A 5,191-nucleotide genomic window follows, 5' to 3' on the forward strand; every position below is an offset into this window, starting at 1 on the left:
GAGCTTCCACCGAATTTACTGTTCAAAGGTGGAGGAAGTAATTGGTGAGTTAGGAATTAAATGGAAACTTAAGCCAAGAACCAACTTCCTTTAGGCAAGCATTAGAATTCAGAACTTGGGAAAGGATCCTCTGCACCTGGAAGTCCTGAACCTGCCCTCTGAGTCAGAGGTTTCCAGCTGTTGCAGGACTCAGCCAGAGTTGCTGCCTCCCAAAAAAGTTGAGCTCTAATCTTAGCAGGAGCTGAGAGCCAATCTCTGTTGCCTCTTACAGAGTTGAGATACTGTATCTGCTTCTGAGAGGACCAATGGCTCTGAAGCCACCTTCCTCCTTGGCCTATGAAGAAAACTGCTGGTGCAGTGGGTCTCCTGGAATTGCGATGAGACTTCGGCATGTAAGTACTTTCTCCAAATAGCAGTGGTCTGGGGATGCGTAAGACCAGAAATGGCAGTAGGCTGTGAAATCTGTATTGATCCACTATTGTCAGAACTGGAAACATTTACAAATAGTGTTTCTTAGAGTATTTCAAATTCTTGCTGCTTTTCTTAGATAAACCCTCGTCAAGAGAGGGTTTATCTGGTTTAGTCTGGCTTCTTTAGGATATGAAGCTTTTGTGATTGTGCTGGCTAGCAAGCTGCCCTTGATAGATTTCAACCTACTGGCTAATTTTAACCAAATGGGACAGATGCATTATTCTCCTGTAAGTTTTATGAAGCAGGAATCAAGACCAAGTGTTTTTTATCATTTCTCATAATATTATTGATGTGTACAGCAATGAACTTTCAGATTTTTTTTCTCTGAAGTTTTTATTCTGTTGTTTCTTTCTTTTATGCAGAATTAGTCTAAAATCAATGTGCTTCTTGAACCAAAAAGAATTTTTAAAATATATAAGGTGATCTAACATGTGGTACTCACAGATTTGTTGCAATGATATATGTGGTGTGAATAATAGCTCTGGTAGCATACTCATTGATGTAATAACAGGAAATTATTAGTTCATATGAGTGTAATTCAGATCAGAAAATAGCCCTTCATTCAGAGGGTATCTGTAATATTTAGTTCTATTTGACACTGAGCTGCAGGTGGTAAAATGGGCAAAAGATTCACTCAGTGAAAATTGCCTACATTTTACAGAAATTACAAAATAGGAAAATGGGAAGAAAACAATAGTAAAGGCTTTGGAAGGATGAAGAAAATGACCCTTCGCTTATTACTACTTTTTATTTTTTTTAAGTAAAAAAACCCGTGTTTTCTGCTCTATATCTGTTACAGAAGAAACAAGTTATATACATGTGAGGGAAAAAATAATCAAGAGGTTTCTCAAAGACTTAAAGAGCAAGCTACTTTCAAAACAGTAGTTGAACATTGAAGTCCTATGTCATCTTCAGATAAATGTAGACAGTGTATCTTCCATTTATCTCTTAGGTTAACAACGAACAGCTGAAATGCAAACATTGAAGTGTGGAGTAAAGCTGGTGAACAGATAGAAAAACTCTAAATAACTTTTCAGCTCTGTGACAGTGTCCTCCTTTACCACCCAAATTACATTAAATCTTTGGATCAGTGAAGCAATTCACAACCTTTTCAGCAACTGAAATGCTTCATTGCTTTTGGATGCTCAGATCTGTCAGTGTCCATACCCTGTCACAAAAAAAAAATTGTGCCTTTCCCACTGAGAATTAGATTTAGCCGCAGAAAGCCTTGTGTTTGTGATCCCCATGCTCAGTCACGGTAAATCTCTCTATTCAGGGTTAAAACACTGATCTCAAAAATATAAAATTGTTTCTAATGCAGAAAAAAACAGTAATTCAAGTTACTGGTGTCACTGCATGCTACTGGTCCTCTGGTAAATATTGAATTAGATTAAAAGATAGACATCTTCAAACTTCTGCAAAGAATCATTTCTAGTTAGCTGGATGATGACACCCTCCCCATAAAGCATTTACTTGCTGTAATGTCAGTATTTTACTGGAATTACTCCAATGTATGGGAGACAAATATTTCTGGTAACTTATCTCTCAAGCCTAGAATTCATCACCATCGATCATGTAATATTAGAGATTTTGGATACATATTAGAGGATGGTCTAAACGCTTCATGTTACTGGGGAAGCAAGAAGAAACCTCACTCATTTTTCATGCAGATGGACATCACTCTGTGTATGCAGTAGTTTTTAATATTTGATTTTAGTATTCATTGGTGAATTGCTGAAACCAAACCTGGGTATACAACTTCAACACAGAAATAGCAGACACACCTTTTCCTGCTTCATTCATTATCTCTCAGTAAGCTTGAGAGTGAAGGGAGCCACTGCAGCTCCAGACCCTTCCAAAATATGCTGCAAAATTCACTTTTATGCAATGCTTTTCCTGAATATTATACTAAGTAGCCATTCTTGATGGTTTATGTTTTTAGTTAATTAAAAATAAAATTTAAAAAAAAAGTCATCCTACTTCATTGATTGCATGTAAGGGAGATTTTTAGCATTAAATACATAGTCTAATCCTAGGATTTACTTGTTCTCAAAATTAAATCTCCAGTGACAAAGATGCAATTAATTTTTTCCCAAGCCCAATGTTTCAATAATCTCATTTGTTTAATCCATATTATCATTTCCTTAAAAATTCAAAGCTTTTTACTTTGGCTGAAAACAGTATTCTCCCCTGTGTTGTCATTTAATTATTATGAAATGCAGTTACAATTATAGACCAGAGTACATCTTGTTGTGTGAGACAGCAAATGGTATTTCCCGTTTCTCATGTATCAATTTAGAGACATTAGAGACAGGTTAGTTATCAATGCTTATTGTTCTATTGACTTGAGCAAATTTTAGATGAGCTTCATTGTGTTTGTCTGATGGTCAACCTCTGGTGAGAACTAGGCATAACCAAGAGCTGCTGTAAATTGCATTAAGCCTTTACAATTAACCAAAAAACAAATAAATCAATGGAGGAATTAGCACACTGATGGGTCACCTCCGTACAAAAATAAACCATGTAGTCACAGAGATGGCCATTTTTCAAGCTAAGCTAGGAAAGGCAGGCTTCAGACTAATTCTAAGTCTTCTGTCTGAGCAGTGAGATTTAAAATTCCTACAGAATGAAAAAAAAAAAAGAAAAAGACTAATAGCATTCTTGACAAGGAAAATTGAAGGAATAAGAACATCAATTGTAAGAATGACTGATAAAATTATTTAATTGACACTAACCTAAAGATAGATTTAGACAAAAAGCATGATGGGCAAGTGACGGATTAAGCCTTTGAGTACACAAAGAGGCTTTCTTTTGCATCTGACTCTAGTGGCGAGGAAGAGATCATTTTACTCTGTAATTTGACAAGAAGATGCAAGTATAGTGATGAAAAATTGGAGTAAAAATTGCAGGTTAAAATACATTGTTTCAAATACTTTTTACAGGAACTCAAAGAGCAAACTATAGTCAAAGATAACAAAATTAACACTTCTGTAATATTGTTTGAATGCATATTTTCATATGTCTTTATATAACTTCTGTGGGTTTATTTGAATAACACAAAGAAAACATTTGGTGTCACGGAGAAGCTTCAAGTTTCAAAAATGACTTTTGGGGAGTTAACAGTTGAAAGCAAGGAAATTTCAGCCAGGAGTACATTTTTGATAATGTAAAGGAAAACAACACTTTGCAAAAATTATATTGCTGTTTCCCAGATGTATCTAGTCTGAACTGTGAGGATCATGCAATGGCTGATAGAACATCCTCAGCAAATTATAAGATACATGAAATGAAATCTGCAAAGTTGAGCTTCCTATTTGTGTACATTAGTATTTAAGTATTGCATGAAATTAACTTCATTCAAACAGTTTTAGATCAGAGATCCAATGACAGGGCTAGACTGTTCTAGCCCTATTGCTCCTGACAAAACAAGGGTAGGAAACAGAACTATTAGACACAGCTTCTGCTTCTAGCCTGGATTATGAACATTATGATACATTGAAGTAGAAAAATGGTTTGTTTTCAAACTGTTGCACAACAGGTGAATTGCATCGTTCAGTAGCTGTCTCGGCTCCACACTCAAGTTCACCTTTACACTGTGTAAAAGTTTGAGCAGCTTCAGAAAAAGGAGTTGGAAGTGTAACTTATTCTGTGTAGCATCTGTGACACTTTTCTTACTGAAAGATGAATTTGAGGGACTTGCAGTGAATAAACTCATCTGTTGCAGAGAAGTACAATTTGGGGGGGAAACTAACATTGGAATCTCTGCCCTGCAATTTAATTTAGCACCTCCCCGATGCCAGCTGTAACGACAACTAAGATAAGCAAACTTGTGAAACCTAACTGGCTGTAAATTAACAGTCTAATCACTGGGGAGGGTTACATCCCTAGCCTTTCATGTATAACCGAAAAGAGGAAGGGAAGGGAAAGTGGTATCTTGGGTACGAAGCAGCGAGGAAGTGCGATGGAAGAGTTTTAACTGAGCTGTTTTTGCTGTGATGCAGAGCAAAAGGCATGAGCCAAAGGGATTTTAAGGGCCCGCAGGTGGCCTGGAGCACAGGGAGCTGCAGGGCCCTGGTGGGGCGGGAGGGTGTGAAGGTCTCAGCATTCCCGCAGGAAAAGCTGCGCTCCGCGTTTCCCGGCAGGACGGGCGAGGGCTGCCATTCAGCTTTGCTTCTGTACCCCAATTTCTGAAAAGCGACCCCCGTTCGCTTTACCCCTCCTCATTCCCCGCCGCCAGCCGAGCCCCGGGAGGCCGCGGCGGTGCCAGCGCCAGGCCAGGCTGCCCAGACCAGAGCCCCGCTCGCCAGCCCGCCCGCGGCCGCCGTCAGCAGAGGTAATTGCCCGCGGCTGTTCTCTCCCCGCAGCCTGCGCCCTGCTTCCAAATACCTCTAATTGAATTGCTGTAATTTTTGCCCTTCCTAATGCAGCGGGTTGGCGAGGGAGCAGCGATCCGGGGGGGGGAGGCGTGGGGGGGTGGCTCTCGGCCCCCGCCTCCCCCCCTCCAGGCGGGCGCCCCCCCTGCGCGGCCGCGCTGCAGCCCATAAAGAGCGGAGGGAAGAGAGGGTGGGCGAGCAGATCCGCGCACCGTGGCCATGCAGTGAGTGCCCTCCGGGAGGACCGGAGCCGTGGGACAAGCCGCCACCACCGGGTGAAACCCTGCGAGGGAGAGGCTGTCGCGCCGCGGCTCAAGGTACTGACACACCCCCCCCCCCCCCCCCCC

At 40.8% G+C, this 5,191-nt stretch overlaps 1 protein-coding gene across 2 annotated transcripts in view; it reads left to right on the forward strand.

The window, feature by feature from the left end:
• Positions 1-274: 274 nt before the first annotated feature.
• GAL (galanin/GMAP prepropeptide) overlaps positions 275-5,191 on the forward strand; it is a 12,642-nt gene continuing 7,725 nt past the window's right edge. For both annotated transcript variants that reach the window (XM_014957453.1, XM_014957452.1), the window contains exons 1-2: positions 275-392; positions 4,899-5,161. The gene's annotated coding sequence lies outside the window, so the exon portion shown is untranslated. The remainder of the gene's footprint in view (positions 393-4,898; positions 5,162-5,191) is intronic.

The sequence above is a fragment of the Calidris pugnax genome, unplaced genomic scaffold, assembly GCF_001431845.1.
Source record: "Calidris pugnax isolate Ruff unplaced genomic scaffold, ASM143184v1 scaffold211, whole genome shotgun sequence".
NCBI classification, from domain to species: Eukaryota; Metazoa; Chordata; class Aves; order Charadriiformes; family Scolopacidae; genus Calidris; species Calidris pugnax.